General features: G+C 39.2%; 1 long non-coding RNA gene across 1 annotated transcript in view; it reads right to left on the bottom strand.

Annotated features, from left to right (window-relative positions):
* Positions 1-14,773, bottom strand: part of LOC119625083 (uncharacterized) — a 44,332-nt gene extending 29,559 nt beyond the window's left edge. The window contains exon 1 of the long non-coding RNA XR_012095137.1: positions 14,319-14,773. This is a non-coding gene — a long non-coding RNA (uncharacterized lncRNA). The remainder of the gene's footprint in view (positions 1-14,318) is intronic.
* Between the last annotated feature and the right edge of the window lie 5,965 nt (positions 14,774-20,738).

The following is a 20,738-nucleotide window of genomic DNA, read 5'->3' as shown; positions in this document are numbered from 1 at the left end:
ATTTAGTTAGAATAATTTCAATAGACCAAAAAGCATGATTCTCATGAGCCCTCTAGCAAATCATATCTCTGACTTTGACATCCATGGATATTATTGCCAAAGCGTGGGATTATAGTAGTATGATCAGTTTGCAAATCCAGTAGCTTCTCTATATGGTCTTTATATTACCTGACTCTATGTATATGCATATAATATTTTGATTAGTTGTGTTCATTCACACAAAGAGAAGCCAAATTAATTGAAATGAAAAATACAGATCAGCTTTTTCTCTCACAAGCAAAGCTGCCTGTGATAACAGCTAATAAATCACTTCCAAATTTTAACATACATTTAAGTGTGTACCCCATATCTTTGTGTATGTACTCAAATGATAACACAAGATGGAATGGAATGCAGAATGAGAGGCAAAAGCAAGTTTCTAGAAGCTAGGAGACAGAGTCATTGTCTAGCTGGATATTTCATATCCAACTTTTCAATTGTCTTGAAGGAGGCTTTTCATGTCTTTTCAGTTGTCTTGAAGAAGTACAGATAGAGTGTGGTGATACTAGGCTGGGGCAGTGGTGGAAATGTGGAATAAAGGTATGATGGATAGAAGTAAGCCTATTTTAGATAACATGCAAAATTCTGAGAGTCATGAGAGGTTAATACAGGAAAGTAGATAGGATGTCCAGGATGGGTGAGTGTGTGTATGTGTGTGTATGTAAAGAAAGAGAGCTGAAAGTGCATCTTTCCATATAATACTTAAAATAGTGCAATATATGAGGGCTTATATATCAAGGAAAAAATTTCTTGAATTTATTTCTCTTCCTAGAGTAAAACTGCTTCTGTCTCATGCATGCCAACATTATGACACAGTGCTAATTGGCATCAGTGAAACAAGGCAAAAAGGTCTATCTTCAGGCTCCTCACATCAGCATATTCCAATAAAGAGTTAAGTTCAATATAGCAACATCTCCTGTCATACCACTTTTCTTTGCTCTAGTGTATTAGGGATATGTGGAGCCAGTATGGGATGTGTAGATTTATCCAACTCCTCCCTGAAACAGCTCAGGCAAAAGGGTGTAGGCCTGGGTTATGACCATTTCTCAGGCCCTAGGAACTGCTTGAAAATCCCAGTTTACTCATTGAGCATCCAAGACCATGGATGTCTGTGGCATTTCCCTTCCCCCCAGGGAGTCTCGGGTCTTTTTGGCCTGCAAATTGCTCATCCATAAAATGATGTCATAATGAATGCACCAATGAAACACTGCCAGCTGAGGCTCACAAGGACAGAACAAAATGACAGCACTGTCGAACGCTCCCATGCATTCCCAGACTCATTTTTGGATAGTCTCATTAGCCAGATGTGAACTTAATCCACTCTAGTCAGCTAACTTTGGGATGACTCTCCTCCCACATTGCTGACCATAATTATTTCCTGCTGTGGGAATACTACTCTCACTGAATGTGACTCTTACTTTGATTTCTGCCTCTTGGATGCCATGTCAGGTTATATAAAATCATATCTTTCAAAGTATAAAATGGATATGTTCTATATAAATGGAAAGTATTAATTAGCATCTCCAAAATCCTTGCTCTGCTAAATGTTTATCTAAGGAGAGACTTCTTTTTCAGTGTTCATGAAATGGTATTCAGTATCTCTTACACAGCCCAAAGAAGTCAATTCCCACAGACACTTTAATGTAGCTAAAAACCACTTGCCCAATCACATCCTACTCCACTTAACACATAAATAGAAGGTGAGATAGAGTCCACTCCAAGCAGCAATAAGCACATGGTGCTCACCCCAAAAGTCCTACCCTCCTGCTTAACGACCTTCCCCCGCTTACTCAACAATAAAAGACCTATCCTTCCTCCTTACTCAACAATAAAACGGCAAGGGACTGTTATGTCTTAGGACATTCAGGCTGCTAGAACAAAGGACCTTAGACTGAGTGGATTATGAAGAAAAGAAATTTATCTCTCTCAGTTCTGCAGGCTAGGAAATCCAAGATCAAAGTGTTGGCAGATTCAGTGTCTGGTGAGGGCCCAAGACCTGGTTCATAGCTGGCTGTCTTCTTGCTCATGTGTCTTCACATGATTGAAGAAATGAGGGATCTTTCTGGTTCTCCTTTATAAGACCATGAATCTTATTCTTAAGGGCTTCATCCTCGTGACTTTATCATGTCCCAAAGGCCCCACCTCCTAATACTGTCTTCTTGGGGGTTAGAATTTCAACATATGAATATCGGGAGGAACGAACATTTAGAACGGAGCAGTGTAGAACAAACAATGGTTCCCTCTTCAGCAGTCTTGTGACTCAAGAAGAATAAAAACTCTATCTCCACAAGAAATTTACATTAGAAAATGTAAACACCTTTCATCACTTTAGAGTACTACTTAAAGATTTGCTAAGGTTTCACTTCAGTGAAGGAATTCAATGCATCCTGCTATTACAAATCTAGGTTAAGGTAAAAAGTAATTGTTTCTGATGGTCAGTGACTAAATAAGCCATTTCAGGCTGAAACTTCTGTGCTGTTTCTTACTCCAAACAGTTTCTCATAAACTTCTCTGTGACACACTAAGCAACAACACTTATAAACTCAATATACTCTCATGGGCATATGTGGGTTTTCACATCACCCACAACATTTCTTTTATCAAGTGCTTCAGTGATTCAGAATCTCCACTATTGTTAATGGCTCATCAGTATCAGTCTCCCACGCTTAGCTGAGACAGAAGCTACCGGTGATGTACAATTCCTGAGCAGTCTGCTGCAACTCCATTCTCTCCTGCAAAGCACAGCAGAATGCAAGCGATGGTCTTAGTCCATTTGTGCTACTAAAACAAAATACTTTAGACTGGGTAATTTATACATAACAGAAATTTATTGCTCACAGTTTTGGAGGCTGGGAAGTCCATGATCAATGCACCACAGATTCAGTGTCTGATGAGGGCCTCCTCTCTGCTTCAAAGATGGCACCCTCTAACTGCATCTTTACATTGTGGGAGAGGTGAACAAGCTCCCCCAGGCTTCTTTTATAATGGTAAAAATATTCTCACCCATGAGGGCTCTGCCCTCATAACCTAATCACATTCCAAAGGTCCCACCATTTACTACACTCACCTTGAAGGTTAGATTTTAGCACATGAATTTTGGAAGGACACATTCATACCCAGCACTGAGAGAAATACTACCACTAGAATAAACTTTAAATCATTTTAATTGATATTATAAAAACTAACTCATTCACAACTCAGTATTCTAAGAATTATTAGAACCAATACACTTTATGGTCATTGATTTAAATAACTCGATGCCAGGACGGGAAGTTGAAAAGTGCTGCTCTAAAAGGGGACAACAATGTGCTAAAAAGCATGTGGACTTTTAAAGGATTGTCATGTTCAGTTTGCGATTGGAATTCTGGTTGCTAAGAGGTTCAGGCATTGTTGTTAATGTGTCAGTCTCATTCCACACTCCACTCAGTCTTTACAGGGAAGTCTCTGCGTGGGATGAAGAAGTCAAGAGATACAGGAGAGATAACAGAATTACACTCAAGTCTGATAATGCCATACAATTTCACTGGAAATAGCAAAGATTGAGGGAAGTTGAAGTATTCATTCTGTGTGGTGTTCATTCAGCCAGATCCTATTAAACCTGAGCATCACAAATGCTCGTGGGAAATTGAGGAAACTATAGGTTATAGAAGTAAATGGATCATTAAACAGAAATGTAAGAAATAGTTGATGGTCCCTGTGGACACATGGTCTTTGGGGATCTGCGACTCTTTTTTGCTGAAACATTATTTTGGCTTGTGATATTTTGCTTGTGAGCATTTTGGGCTTGAGCATGAAGAGTGGTGACGGTAGAAGAGGGAAATTAGTGTAGGTAAATGGAGAGAAGGAAAAGACTGAAGGAGAGAAAGGGGAGAGAGAAAAGAAACTTGGAGGTAGTGTGGGAGAAAGAGGAATTACCATTTATTATACACATTTCCTAAGAACTTGCACTGTATAATCTTTTGTTTAATATTCACAACATTTTCTGAAATAGATGGGGTTTTTTTATAGAGGAAAAAACTTAGAAGAACTATCTTGTCCAAAGCCACCAAGCTACTAAGCTGGGACACAAACCCTGATCTCTCTGTTGCTGGAGCCCTGTGTTCCTAACTGCTGTATCGCTCAGGTTCCTGGGCCTTTCGGAGGGTCTTCCTCTCTCTGAGGATGGAGTTGGGTTTTGGCAAGTTGTTTAAGAGGAACTCCTTGGGTCTGGAGAATTCAGAGGAACCAGAAGTGAGAAAGTTGGTAACCGACTCCAGGCTGATCTTTTTCGGGGAGGGAAGGAGTAGAACTGGGAGATAACATGGTGGTTTCCATATCCTTCCAGGGTGTTCTGAAGGTTCACCAAGATAAGAAAGAAGACAGGCACTCAGGAGAGCACTACATAGGAAGGAAGATTTGCATTTGGCTGTAGCTTTCCTTGTGTCATGGATCTTAGGAGGAAAGTGTTTTAATGTGGAAACAGAGGGATACGGAACTCTCAGGCTTTGAGAATTCTCGATTTAACTGATCCATCTCATTTTTTTTTCAGACACTCAGAATAGTTTTGGTATATACTTTTGTGTTTATTTCTATTCAGACTGCAGTTGGCTGTAATGAAGTCCAACAAGTAGGAACAACTGTTTGAAGAACTGGAAACAGGAGAGGGTTTTGAAAACACATTCATCATCATCATCATCATTATCATCATCATTATCATTCTTAGGTAGTGGATTTTTCTTCTCTCTCTCTCCATCTCTCTTCCTCCCCCAATTTCTCCCTCTCTCTCTCCCAACTCACTTTCTTTCTTTCTCTCTCTCTCTCTCCTTCCATCCCCATCCTCTCTCTCAGTAACTTCAGATCTAAAGATTAATCAGATTTGTGATTTTTTAGTGAATTAGCACCATTATGGTTTAAGTCCTGCAGACTGGACCTTGCAAGCTACTTCTTTCTCTGCTGCAGACTCCTGTATAAAAGCTGATCAGAGTATATGTGCAGTGATTGAACTATATTAGGTATTAACAAACTTTTCCACACCACTTTGTGACACCACAGAATAGATTCTCACAGAAGTAGTTACTCTCAGCAGCCACAACACAACTTCTGACTACAACCGCATAGTCATCGCAATCTGGAAGTGCATACAACAGGTTTAATAATCTTGGCAATGCAACTTTTGAAAAAATGGAGGGATGGTGTTTTTACTAATTGCTGAAACATCACAGAGTATGTTATACTTAAAGCTAATGATAAATACTCCAGCAAATACTATAGTTTCTATAAGATTCTTGATGTAGGCACTGAGTAGATACACCTATTTGCCTTCTCTTCTAAATAAATAGTCAAAATAATTTAGGCCTGTGCTTCTCCAATATTATCATATCAGGAGATTTTGTTACATTGCAGATTTTGATCCAGGTGGTCTGAATGGGGCCTGAGAGTCTGCCTTTTTAGCAGGCTCTCAGAGAGTGCTGCTGCTGCTGTTCCAGGGCTTCATAATTTCAATACTGTGCCAAAGAACCCAAATTTAAAAAGGAGAACAGTCTAGAGTAAAAAAAAAAAAATGGTTGCCAGAGTCACATACATTTTTTGTGTACATTTTCTAGAGTCCATGTGTAGAACCTGACTACAAATAGTTTTTTTTAAACTAATGTGCACAGTAGCTCTTCATCCCACTTGTATGAGAACACATCAAAATGGCAATCTGAGGGTGTAATCACCTATTTTTAATAGCAATGTTTTCAAGACCCATTTAATTAAAACAAACAAGAAAAGATTTCCTTTCTTTGAACCCACAAGTCTGATAAGCAGCCGGCGCCATTTCTTGGTGTTATCTTAGTAAAACACATCCCTCAGCCCAAGAAGTTTTTACGAAACCATTCAAATAGCTTCAACCATTCTCCTCATTCTATTATCCTATTATTTAATACACAGACACACACAGTCAAAGCACATACCCAGTTGTGCACACACAAATGTGCACAGACAAGGCTACACATTGTCTAAAGGTATTTGTACAAACGTCACAATATCGTTACTTTTCTTTATCTTGGATTCAGGCACACTACATTTTTGAGACTTGTCAATAATATGCTGATAGTGAATTATGTTTTTATATAATCTATGGATTAAGGTTTTTCAGGAACTGCCAATTTTACTCCAATATGATTCCAGTATGCTGAGAGAAAGTTATTCCAACTAGAATGTGCTGAAGGGATGGATGTGGCTTCTATGCAGGGCATATTTCAGCTTTTTCCTAATAACATTCTTGTAGAGATTACAGGATAATCTGGCAGCCAGACCCGGCCAATTAAAACAGTAATTGAAATGGCTGAAAATGTTTTCCTTGGCAATTTTTTGTTATTTTGCTTCATTTTGGGTTTCCTCGAATAACAAAAAAAATAGGGTCAATCATGAGACTCCTAATTTATTTTCTTGGTTATCTTTTCTCATCAAACAGAAAAGGGTTGCTGTGGAGCTTAAATTAAAACCTGAAGACTGTGGTATGGGGCGGTATGAAGGTAGGCATGAGAAAACATAAAATGATTCTTAAGCTAACGCAAGTAAATCTCCTCTGAGCATAGAAGATGTGGGAGTTTCTGTTTTAGGTGGTAAGAGTGAAATGGGGAGGGGGATTCAAAAGGAAATATAATAAAAAATACAGAAGAGGCTTTCTTGTAAAATATAGGTTTAATTTTTTGGAGATTAATAGGTACTCGAAAGTTGAGACTTATAATTTTAAGACATCTAACATAAAGAACTAAAAATCATTTATGTACCATAACTCTCTTCCATTGAAATCAGTTGTGTGCTGTTGAATGATTAACCATGTCTGGGGTGAGAGAGTATCTGATGATTCTTAGTATTTGCCAATTTCCATAGTGTAAACACTTTTATCACGGCTGATTTCAATCTACCAACCTGGCATTGATGAACATAGAGCTGGAAACAGATAGGTACCATCAATTTTGCAAGGCTCTGCAAACTGCTCCAGCACACTTCTGACTAAAGTCATCACTTTACAGAAGAAGACAGATATGAAAAAGCAATCTCAATTGACAGCAACTAAAAATATCAATAGAGGAAATTAATAGGCAAAGATAAGCATCTCGCAAATTAATTAATCTAAGTTCTGCTGATTAAAATGGCAAAACTTGAGAAAACTCAAATTATGTAACTGATTTAAAGAGAAAGATAATTTTTCACATCATTCCATGATGTAGCTTCTTTCCTTTAAGGCTCTACTTCTAAGTTCAATTCCTCTATGAACTCCCTCTGAAGAAATCTGAAATTAGTCATTGTAACCATGTTAGCATCCTCTTGGAATTATGATGATTTCAAAATATCTTACTAGTACTGCATTTAAGTCCACACATTGGAATTCCTTGAGAGCTTCCATAAAGTAACAATTCCTTGGTCCCACCCAGGACAAACTAAATTAGAAATCTTGGGTGGAGCTCAGCATCGATAATTTTGGAAAGCTCTCCACATACTTAATTGGCAACCAGGGCCGAGAACAACTACACTATACATTGCTTTGTCTATATTTTCATTGAAAGTGCTCTACAGCAGGGTTATGTTCCACTCTCTTAAAGTATCGCCCTGTAGCTGAGCCATATGTATAATTTTTTTTCTTCCTTTATTCCTTTTCCCATCTGCATTGCACTGACAAATGTGGTGAATAAGTAAAGACTTTTGGTTAAGTTTCAAAAGGAATAGAAATACAATGTCTTTTCTATGGATTGTAGATTGAACGTATGTTTATTCTTATTTTCTTATTTTTATGTTTCAAACCAAGCTCAGATATTTTTGAGAGGGATCTCAGTCACCAGCAGCATGTACTAATTAATAATGATTTTCAATTATTCCACACAACACATGCAGAACAGTTCAACCTTTTACTTAGAAATGGAAACTAATTATAAATTTGATTTAGTGAATAATTAACTAATGAGATTTATCGACATTATGCTAACATGAATATCTTTATGCAAAACCTACAAAGGAAGCAAAAATTAGCTCATTAAATAATGTTAAAAAATATATATATATATACACATTAACAATATAGGTGAGGTCTTAGCTTTTCCCTGAAAAGATAAACCATACAATGATATAGCATGCATGTTTATATGATTAACTAATTTATATTCTTCTTACTCTAAAAAAATTTTAGGCTGTTCAGAAATGATTCTACCCTATTTTCCCATGCACAGTCATCATCATTAGTGGCTGCATTGATCAAAGTTCTATCTGTGAATCTTGTAAAGCCATGCTTCGTGTGTAGAAATCTACGCCACCCTTAGGCAATGCAACAGAGCCAAGAACAGCAAGAAGCACAACAAATAGCAGCTGTGGCTCTTTACATGTGTGGTACCATTTAGGCTAATGCCCAGGATATCACATCATTTGTCCAAAAGGTGCAGCTGCAGCAGCTGGCAGACTGTTGAAGGCGGCAAAAAACAGAAGGCAGAAAATGGCACCAATCCTTGCCTCTCCCCAAACCCACTCAAGTTCTTGCAGCACTACTCTGTGCAACGTTCACAAAGAGTCATGGCCAGCATTTGGGCAAAACATGCAATATGACTTGGTTGAAGAGCAGATGTCATCATTTGACTCAGTCACTGGTAGGTGCATCTGAAATAAAGTGTATTAGTTCACCACTGCTGCATAACAAACTACCCCAAAGTTCAGAGGCTTTAAACAGCAATCACTTATTGTTTACACCTATTGTGGGAAGGATGGGGTTCTGATGATCTAGGTTGGACATGGCTGGTGGCTTTGTTTCTCACTGTGATTCTGTGAATTGACCAATGCATCTCTGTCCTATGTGTATTCATTCTGGGGCCCAGGCTGAAGGGGTAGGAGTGACCAAAAGGGAATCTTCTCATGTCAGTGGCGGAAATGCAAAGATGCAAGTGGAAGTACACTTGCAGAGCTTTTAAGACCTAGGCTTAGAACTGGCAGATTGTCACTTCTGCTCGTTTGCTGTTGACCAAAACATGTCACATGGCCAAGTCCATATTTAAGCAGGGAAGAACCACACGTTTCACAGGAAGAGACCATGGAAAAGGCATAAATAGTTTCAGGGACACGTAAAGAGAATTAAGTTCAACATATTTATCTGACATATAAGCCCATTAGTTTTTACAGAAAAGAGTGATGATTATGATGACAACAGCAATAGTAATAATAGTAGCTATCTTGTACTATGCATTTACAGTGGTCCAGGCACTCTTCCAAACTCTAGATACATACATACATACATACATCTTACATACATAAATACATAGCTAGGTAGATAGATAGGCAGATGAAGTTCCATTTAATTCTCACAATAATCTTATAAAATAAGTACTATCATATCCTCTTCTTATAGGCAAGGCAACTGAGGTAGAGAGGGGACTTATAAGAAATATAATGGATTATGATGATGATGATGATGATGATGATGATGATTTTGAGACAGGATCTCTCTGTCACCCAGACTGGAGTGCAGTGGTGCAATCATGGCTCCCTACAGTCTTGACTTCCCAGGCTCAAACAATCCTCCTACTTCATCCTCCTCAGTAGCTGGGACCACAGGCATGCTACAAGCATGCCTGGCTGTTTTGTGTGTGTGTGTGTTTTGCGTAGACAGGGTTTTGCCATGTTGCCCAGGCTAGTCTTGAACTCCTGGACTAAAGCGATCTGCCCACCTTGGGCTCCCAAAGTGCTGAGATTACAGCCATGAACCACCATGCCTGGCCAATAATGGACAATTATTAAATTAAAAGAACAATATTTGCTAATTTTCTTAACCTATGGTACAGGCATATTATGTGAGTTATGTTCTGTAACTTTAGGATTGCTTCCCATGATATTCACGGTGTTGGGAGTAGAAAAAGACAATCTGGATGAGCATGCCATGGTCATTAAGGAAGAGAGACATGAACATGATGTGCTCATCTTTGGGATTTACCTACAGAATGTGCACATCAGTAGAACTTAGTAGCAGTGACCACCAAAACAAACTGGTAGACTTTGAGGAGGAATTCAATTTGCTTTCTATTTCTTTCAGGTTTGAGGCTTATGGAAATCTGTACATTGAGGAACCTGTGGGGTTTGAAAATGGAAATCCTTTGCTCGTTTATAAATTAGAGCACGTTGGGAAAGACAAATTCTACAGAAAGGGGAGAAGTAGAAGCTGTTATTTCCTTTTTAGCAGTAGTGGGCAATGTGGGGAATGGAACAGACAACAGATACAGGGTTTTACAGCAGCTTCTGGGAAATCTGCTGATAACCTGCCCCAGTGCCACAGCTGTTGCTGAGATCAAGAGTCATGGGGTGGTTTCCCATGATTCTTGCAACTTCCTGAATTCCTCAAAGGTTACAGTGGCTTTGTCTGGCCCTCACTCCTCAAATGGACTTTTTTGGTGCCTAATTCCCTATGTTTAAGTCTCCTCCTGGTTGAAGTCACTAGTTAACTACTCTAGTTGATGAAACGAAACCTGTTTCAGGTGATGAGTGTTGAAAGCTTATAAACATGGATACATTCAAACAATGATGATACATTTGTTCAAAAGAGAATGATTATCTTAAAGATATCCTCCAAAGTTAAAAATTGATCAACAGAAAATGACATCTTAATAACAATAATCTAGATGTTAAGGATCTGTTAACAAAGATTAGGATATGGGCCAGGCAAACGAGTTGTCAAGTGGAAAAAGGTGTACTTCACAATTAGAGAAGATCACTTAAAAAACCCATGTTTTAAAGGTATAACCGACAAAAAATAACAGCACATACTGTATGTATACAACTTGAGTTTGGAGATAAGTACACATCTGTGAAATTATCACCACAATCTATGCAATAACCCTATCCATTGTCTCCAAAAGTTTTCTCTCACCCTCTTTATTATTATTATTTGTGATAAGAACACTTAACATAAGATCTTTCCTCTTACCAAATGTTTAAGTATATAATACAGTACTCATAACTATGGACACTACACTGTACAGTAGATCTCTAGGGCTTATTCATTGTGTATAACAGAAACTTTGTGCACTTTGAGCAACAACTTCCTATTTCTCTCACCACCCCCTCCAGCTTCTGGTAACCATCATTCTATTCTCTACTACTATGAGTTTGACTGTTTTAGATTCCACGTATAACTTAAATCATACAATATTTGTCATTCTGTGCCTGGCTTATTTCAGTAGCATAAATGTCCTCCAGATTCATCCATGTTGTCACCAATGGCAGGATTCCTTCTTTTCAAAGGTTAAATAATATTAATCGTATGTATATACCACATTTCTTTATCCATTCATCGGTCGATGGACATTTAGATTGATTACATGTCTTGGTCATTGTGAATAATGCCACAGTGAACGTGAGAGTTCAATTACCTTTTTGAGATCTTGCTTTCAATTCTTTCGGATCAATAACAGAAATGGGATTGCTGAATCATATGATAGTTCTATTTTTAATTTTTTGAGGAGCCTCCATGCTGTTTTCCATAGCAACCGAAGCAGCTGCACCCATTTGCATGCCCGCTAAGAGTGTACAAGGGTTCTCTTTTCTCCAGATCCTCGCCAACACTTTTTATCTTTTGCTTTTTGGATAACAGCCATTCTAATGGGTGTGAAGTTCGATTGTGGTTTTCATTTGCATTTCTCTGATGACTAGTGATGTTGAACATCTTTTCATATATCTCTTGGCCATTTTTAGAAAATGCTATTCTTGAATTTATTTTCAAAATATACATTGAAATCTGTTTTAGAAAAACTTAACAATAATCATCAAATTAAAAACTAGATGTGTCAGTCTCAAATCATTTAATAATATTCAATCAAGAATAAAAAATTTAGAAAGCAAAACTCATTAGTTCTTTTATTTACTCAGCAATTATTTCTTGAAAAACTATAAGTGCTAAGCAGTACTTACGTGCTGGAGGAAGCAACAGTGAGCAAAAGATTTGAAGACAAATCCTTGCCTTCCTGGAGCTTGGTTCTAGAGTTTGATATAGACAATAAAGATGTTAAGTACTAAGATGCTTACATAGTACTTTAAAAAGAAGATCATTACGGCCGGGTGCAGTGGCTTGCCTGTAACCCCAGCACTTTGGGAGGCCAAGGCGGGTGGATCACCTGAGGTCGGGACTTTGAGACCAGCCTGACCAACACGGAGAAACCCCGTCTCACCTAAAAATACAAAATTAGCCAGGTGTGGTAGCACATGCCTGTAATCCCAACTAAGGAGGCCGAGGCAGGAGAATCGCTTGAACCTGGGGGGCAGAGGCTGCGGTGAGCTGAGATCATGCCATTGCGCTCCAGACTGGGCAACGAGAGCAAAACTCCATCTCAAAAAAAAAAAAAAAAAAAAACAGAAGATCATTACTATGAAAGATAAAATGAATGAGGAATTCTGGGGAGTTAAGTTTGCAATTTTAAATAGGATAGTCAAGGTAGGCCTTATTGAGAAAGTGATATTTGAGTCAAGACTTAAGCTAAGCAAAATGCGAGCCATGGAGATAACAGAAACAAGATTTTTCCAGGCATTGGAAATTGTTTTTGCAAAGGAGCTGAGGCTGGGATGTGCCTGGCATGTTTGGGGAAGGACAAGGAAACCAGTGTTGCTTAGGTGCAGAGTTTCTGTGGAAGAAAAAAAAAAACTCAGAGGAAATAACTTATTTAAGAGTTAAATTGAACAGTTAGCTAAATAGCAACAGAGGAAGATCTAAGTGTTTCCAGTTATTTGGTTTTTCTTTTTTTTTTTTTTTAACACCTTATAAATTTGGTTAGCTAATTAATTAGCTGGGTAGGAAGGTAGGTGGGTAGGTAGGTAGATAGATAGGTAGCCAGCTAGTTTTAAGGAGATAATACATGCACACCAACCATATACATTTCCGAATTTCCGGTGGTCTGAAGGAGTGCACAGTGAAAAGTCATCCTCTCTGATGCACTTACACAGTGTCTCTCTAACCACAAGGATCCAATGTCACTAGGTCTCCTATGTATCTTTCCAGAGACATTCCATGACTCTAATATACACTGCCAATTGAGGTAATTTGGAAAAGCAGAGTGTGTCACTGAGATCTTGACAAAGTTTGCTTTCACAGATGCACCTTCATCTTTGTGCAGTAATTACAGACCCCGAAAGAGGAGGTCAGCCCAGATGGTGCTCATCCCATATAGGTCGGGTGGGGCCTATCTTGTGAAGTCACCAAGCCACCTCATGAAGAAGTTACCTGGGTGTGGCCACTATTTATTCTGAGAGCTATTTTTGTTCCCATATCCAGAGGAAGATTCCGTGGCTGTCGTGTCTTGTCATTTTCTCCCAAGGATAAGGAGTGATTTCACTGCATGAATGAAAACAAGTGTAATGAAATTAAAAAACAAACTGTAGTCAAAAATAAATAAATGCAATAATAAAGTGAATAATAAATGGAAAATTTCTGTGTTTCACCAATCAATATGGACCAAGGACAATGCATTCTTTGTTTGACACAAGTTGGAAATCCAAGTTTTTCCTCTAAGTGCAGCCAAACTACATGTAATATATACTTCAGGCCTTCAGGCATTTCCCTGGTAGGTAAACAAACAGCAAGCCATAAAATCTTCTGTATTTCTTTGATGTTGCAGACGATCTTCTGTTTTATTATGGACTGCAAGTCTGATTCTGCTCTGTGAGATGTCTTGCATAATTTTCTAGTAGTATCAATCAAAGTGCCACACAATCAGTCTACCTCTCCAATGATAGTAAGATAAAGGATGTTGCTTTCTTCAGAAACATTGCTATGGCCCTAGCATTGTCATCACCCAACAGCCTGTCTCTATAACCACTACTATATTTTCTAAGAGACATCTCTGGGATTAAAGTGTATCTTTAGCATTGTACTGGTGTTTCCAGTCCTTGAATTCCCCCAACTTGATTTTTCTTAGCCTAAAAAATGACCTAAATTTCCTTTTCTTTTACGTTCTACCTCTTTCTTGCCTCACCTAATGTATGTAAACCACCATAAAAGTTGAGTAGTAGCTCTCCTGTTTTTCCCCTTAAGTTTTTTACTTACTTGAATATACACTTATTCTAGAAGGACATTTGGATTCTAGCATACCCTCAAGTTAATGATATCATAATGTATGCTTCTGACTCAGTTTGAAAATCCAAATAGATTAATGACAGTAAAGACTTTTGAGAAAGTAAATAGATATATTAAGGATGCTTGAGAGACAAGTAATATAAATACAGACCCCCAAAACAAGAGAAAGCTGTGATTCAGTGATAGTGTTTTTTGGCAGTCTTTACCTGATTCTTACGTTGTTCTCCCACTGTACTGCCGACTCCAGGCTTCTTTTCCCAGCATAACCTATCCAGATCACTTGTGTTTACTATCCAAGTATAGCTCTCCTTTGTTCCAGGCTGAGGTCCAGGAAATAAAGCTGATGTTGTCACAGGTTCTAATGGGTTAAATAATACTTGGGCACTGCTGGATGCCAACTAGCACAGTTTTCTGGAGATGATGTCTTAACTGGAAGAATGGAATCCATTAGTTGGAATTTCAGTTGCTGACTGATCAACAGAATATGTGGGATAAGAATGCCTTCTGGAACCCCTTAAGTCAAACCAGCTAGGCAATTGCCTTCTCGGACTGCACGAGGAGTCTACCGAAATTCTGATTTTCTTAGATGTACAGCAAAGAACTTTAAAAGACCAAAGTAGGGCACAGGAGAATTATCATAATATTAGTACCAACTTCAGGTGAGAATTTAGTCATTAAATATAATTTACTTCCTATTTATTAAAAATGCTGGCTTTCTGAAGTCATTCTATAAGGAAATGAATCTGTGAGTCATGACTTGTGATCACAGTGGGGGTGAGGAAGCCCTTCAGATGCAGCTTCTTGGGGAAAGCACAAGGAACAACTCCACTGGCTTCTTATGTGAAACAGACAGATTTACCTCTAAGATTTTTTAAAGAATGAATAATAATTTATAACTTAGAAATTAAAGCTGTTGAATGCCTCATCTAAGATGAAGCAGCACTATCCATTTCAAGGATTATAAAACAAGAGAAGTATGATTTATAAAAATGAAATAGAACTTTTTCTAAGGGAAGCTTATAAACTTGAGACTACATATTAGACAAGTTCACAAGTTTGGGGAAAAGGGATACATGTGTAAGCCTCTCATGTTGGACTGAGGAAAGGAAAAAGTTGTTGGGTCTTGAGTTTAATTTTTAAATGTTTTGGTGAGTAGAAATGAGCTCATATAAATAGCATTTCCTCTTTTGTGCTTTGCCTAAACTATTCTTCTAAATTGGGATCTTTAGCCACACCAATCCCCAGAGTTCCTCAGATTTCTGCTTCAGTGCTGCTCATGTCATAAACAGAATTCTTATAAAAGCATTTTCAGAATGTAAAATCCGTAGGGGTCCAGAGATGAAGCTATGTTTTAAATAGATCTATATTATTAGTGAAAACGTGGTGTAGTACAGCACACAGCACAGACAGCCTTAGAGGTCTGGGTCCTAGGCCCAGCTCTTCTGCTGGCCATGTGGCAATGAATGCTCTGTGTCTCTGATTTTTTCATTGGTGAAAGAGGAGGGATGAAATGAATGGCTCCTCAGTTATCTTCCAACACTGAGAATCTGCCTTTGTTATGTAAGAGTAGTCTGGCTTTCACTCAGGCCTGATCATGAATAACAATCTTAATAGTGGTGAGTAATGCATAGAGTCACTTTTCCACAACTAGGAGAATCTTGTGTCTTGAAGAAAACATAGGAAATCATATCACCTTGTCCTCCATTGCCAGTGAGGGCTGCATCTTCATCCTTCAAATATGCTCTTTCAGGCTGATCTTAACAACTCTTCCCAAGGGGCAATCTTCACAACTTCTATGTCCTTAATGGTAGAAGTTCTTCCTTACGTTTGGTCTGAATCTCCCTGCTGAATTTGCAATTTATTTTCATTTATCCTATCCTTAGCAGAGAGGGAACACAACTGGGGCACACACTCAAGTACTATCTATTATTAATCTGAGCCATAGTAAATTTGTTTGTACTAGAGTTTCTGGGGTCTTACATTGCATTCCAGTGAGATGATAGAACCTGATCCCTTGATGGAATGTTCTCTTTGAGGTCTAAAATGACTGAACGATAAAGGCTCACAGGCTGGCAGGAATCCTGAGCAGTTCTTGATAGTGGTCACAGGAAAGGGCATTGTTTCTTTGGCTGTCCAGTCTCCTAGCAACCTAGCGTACAGCGGCTCTTGACACAGGGCTGTCTGAAACCCCACGTTTAGAACTATTAAACTATTTCTTCTAAAATTAAATATGTGCTCCGGCAATTGTATTTTAAAAATCTGATAAAAAGGTAACTTTTCCAATAGCACCTGGTGCTTAATAGAGATAGGGAAAACTGATGAAAGGGAGCATAATTATACCATCTAGCCCTACCCACTGTTTTCTGAAAGGTGAGCTCTCATTATGCCCATTTTACAGAAAAGGCAGATGGACACACACTGAGAAACAAACAATGCTAACAATATCAACTGTTTAAGAGGGAAATGTTTAGGATTTGGAAAAGAAAATGAAAGGTTTACCTTGCTGACACTCAAAAAGTAATAAGAGTTCCCTGTTCACTTTCTGCCTCCTCCTAGTCGTGTGGGTGTCCTGTGAGAGGCATGGAAGAGGAAAAAAGTGGTATTCCCTGGGGGTGGACTTTCCCAGCCTCCTCCGGAGCAGTCCAGGTTTGTGAATCAATGCAGGGGGTGGGGGTGGGAGTGGGAGGGGTTGGCCAAGCAAGGCTTTCCCTTTACCCACACAGGCTGTGATTAAGAAGGCATCCATCTGTCAACAGAGGCTCTCAGCTGTATTTCCAGCCCAGCTTCCTCCCAACTGACTCATTCAGTGATGCCACAATCTAATGTTTATGACCTAACAGATGATCACCATGGAAGTAGCACAAACCTTGGACTGTTGAGGAGCAAAACCAGCATAGAGGAGCTGGACAGTTTAGGAAAAGAAAAAATGAAGACCCTTATTCATAAAGACCACATGTTAAGACTGAACATCCCATCCCTCATGTGGGCACTTCCATCAGTTACTAAAATTGATATTTGGATGCCTTCGTGCCTGTTAGAGAACCCAAATAAGGATTTAAGGTGACCGAGTACAAACGAATAGCATGGCATTTAGAAATAGAGAGCAAGAAATGGAAGGGAAAATGTGTATGCAGCAATTTAATGAGGTTTGTAATCACAAGTTCAGTTTCCTTATCTTTTTGCCAGCATGTGGCAACGGTTCTAAAGGAGACAGAAAATGTGCCGAATGCCAGGAGAAAGATGAAGATCCCCCCAAACTCAACTTTATAAACAATCCTTGTGGAATATTCACAAAGTGGAAGTCAGGATAAACTGGCTATTCCACCCCCCACTGCCCCCCATGAAAAGAAAAGACTAAATGAATAAGAAAGCCAATGGAAATAAGTGCTTTTTAGTAAAGATCATCGCATTTGGTGCTGTGAGTGGCAGGAGGCCTTGGCACAGACTTGGGAGCTACATGAGGACTCCGGTGGCGCGGTCAGGGTGAAGTGAGCCTGACTTCCTGGCCTGGCCTCCCCAGACTAATAATCAAAAAGAGCTGCCCTTCCCCAGCCCCAAACAGCCCTGTGTGAACAGAGTGTCTCCTAGTAGTGCCTGCGGCTTACAAGTAATGTGAGAGTCTTTTTATAACTGTTGAGGTTTAATGTAAAAGGAAGCTCAGAATCAGCGGTAAAGGGAGGGGAAGGTTGTGAACTACAGACCATCTGAAATGGGGAAAATCATAAATACCAGAGTGTCTGATTATTTGAATGTCTCTTGAAGTCGAATAATGAACCTTCTTCATGTTCTGCTTCTCTGGACTTGGCTCCCTCTGACAAATTTGCAGGCATCAGGGTCTGTCTGGAATTCATTCCAAGTTGGAGGGATATTTTTTCCCTTGACATTTTGCAGCTGAGACAGCCGGAGCAGGAAGCTGAGGAGCGTAACATTACCAAATATGTCCTTTCTCCTGCCCGTAAGTTTTATTTCCACAGGAAAAGAAGGCAGATGCTGGCCAATGAGAACTGGCCAGTAGAAATGCAGCCACAGCAGGCGGCCTCTACTGGAAGTGAGGAAATTGATCAGATGCCATTTTTCACAAAAATGGAAACTGTTCTAGGTACCACCGATTAAAATTTGTGCTACGCCAGAGGAAGAAGTTTGACAGCTTCCTACAAGTTGCCCAGCTGTTTCAGGGGAATTGTTTATCACCCTATTGGTCTCATTTTCTCAAGAACGCCGGAGTGGGAATTAGAGAGCCGGCCTTGGTTGCTGACACACTGTGCTTTTGACCAGATCATTTCTCCTAGGATGTGGGGGAAGTTTCAGATGCTTTATTGCTAAAATGAAAGTTTGGATGTGATGAGCTCCCAGATCTCCTCTGGGTTACCAAGACAGTGGTCTCCAAGCTTCTTCAATCGCATGTTTCAACCACTAAAATAAATTCAAATATTTATCCGGATGCTTTTCTTTACGGGTCTAAGACACTAGTCTCGAACTATCATATCTATGTGGACTAGGAAATAGCATAAGTGAGCAAAATAGCTGCAGATCGCATACCCTTTGCTTGCATATTAAATACAGTCAGTTCTCCATATCCACGGTTCCACACTAGCAGATTCAATTAACCTTGCGTTGAAAATATTTTTGAAAACAACAATACAACAATAAAAAATAATACAATTTTAAAAATAAGACAACCATTTACAAGCCATTTACATTGTATTAGGTATTATTAAGTAATCTAGAGGCAATTTAAAATGTAGGGAAGATGTGTGTACCTTACATGCAAATACTACATTTATGCAAGGAATTTGAACAATCTGTGCATTATGGTGTTACAGGGAGAGTCTTAGAACCAGTCCCTTCCCCAAACCTCACCCTCATCCCCACCTTGCTGATACCAAGGGCCTGCTGAATGTAAGAAAGTTCTTTTTTTTTTTTTTTTTTTTTTTGAAACAGAGTCTTACTCTGTCGCCCAGGCTGGAGTGCAGTGCTGTGGCGTGATCTCAGCTCACTGCAACCTCCACCTCTCGGGTTCAAGAAATTCTCTGCTTCAGCCTCCCAACTATCTGGGATTACAGGTATCCACCACCATGCCCAGCTAATTTTTGTATTTTTAGTAGAGATGGGGTTCCACCATCTTGGCCAGGCTGGTCTTGAACTCCTGACCTCGTGATCCACCCACTTCAGCCTCCCAAAGAGCTGGGATTACAGGTATAAGCCACCGCACCCAACCAGAAAATTCATTTTTTTTCCGACTTTTTTTTTTTAATTTTATTATTATACTTTAAGTTCTAGGGTACATGTGCATAACATGCAGGTTTGTTACATATGTATACTTGTGCCATGTTGGCGTGCTGCATCCATCAACTCGTCAGCACCCATCAACTCGTCATTTACATCAGGTATAACTCCCAATGCAATTCCTCCCCCCTCCCCCCTCCCCATGATAGGCCCCTGTGTATGATGTTCCCCTTCCTGAGTCCAAGTGATCTCATTGTTCAGTTCCCACTTATGAGTGAAAATATGCGGTGTTTGGTTTTCTGTTCTTGTGATAGTTTGCTGAGAATGATGGTTTCCAGCTGCATCCATGTCCCTACAAAGGACACAAACTCATCCTTTTTTATGGCTGCATAGTATTCCATGGTGTATATGTGCCACATTTACTTAATCCAGTCTGTCACTGATGGACCTGTGGGTTGATTCCAAGTCTTTGCTATTGTGAATAGTGCTGCAATAAACATACGTGTGCATGTGTTTTTATAGCAGCATGATTTATAATCCTTTGGGTATATACCCAGTAATGGGATGGCTGGGTCATATGGTACTTCTAGTTCTACTAGGATCTACTTGAGGAATCGCCATACTGTTTTCCATAATGGTTGAACTAGTTTACAATCCCACCAACAGTGTAAAAGTGTTCCTATTTCTCCACATCCTCTCGAGCACCTGTTGTTTCCTGACTTTTTAATGATCACCATTCTAACTGGTGTGAGATGGTATCTCACTGTGGTTTTGATTTGCATTTTTCTGATGGCCAGTGATGATGAGCATTTTTTCATGTGTCTGTTGGCTGTATGAATGTCTTCTTTTGAGAACTGTCTGTTCATATCCTTTGCCCACTTTTTGATGGGGTTGTTTGTTTTTTTCTTGTAACTTTGTTTGAGTTCTTTGTAGGTTCTGGATATTAGCCCTTTGTCAGATGAGTAGATTGCAAAAATTTTCTCCCATTCTGTAGGTTGCCTGTTCACTCTGATGGTAGTTTCTTTTGCTGTGCAGAAGCTCTTTAGTTTAATTAGATCCCATTTGTCAATTTTGGCTTTTGTTGCTGTTGCTTTTGGTGTTTTAGACATGAAGTCCCTGCCCATGCCTATGTCCTGAATGGTATTACCTAGGTTTTCTTCTAGGGTTTTTATGGTATTAGGTCTAACATTTAAGTCTCTAATCCATCTTGAATTAATTTTCGTATAAGGAGTAAGGAAAGGATCCAGTTTCAGCTTTCTGCTTATGGCTAGCCAATTTTCCCAGCACCATTTATTAAATAGGGAATCCTTTCCCCATTTCTTGTTTTTCTGAGGTTTGTCAAAGACCAGATGGCTGTAGATGTGTGGTATTATTTCTGAGGACTCTGTTCTGTTCCATTGGTCTATATCTC

The sequence above is a fragment of the Chlorocebus sabaeus genome, chromosome 13 (genome assembly GCF_047675955.1).
Source record: "Chlorocebus sabaeus isolate Y175 chromosome 13, mChlSab1.0.hap1, whole genome shotgun sequence".
Lineage (NCBI taxonomy): Eukaryota > Metazoa > Chordata > Mammalia > Primates > Cercopithecidae > Chlorocebus > Chlorocebus sabaeus.
Note: the sequence above shows the minus strand (reverse complement) of the source record. Positions and strands in the feature narration are given on the sequence as shown.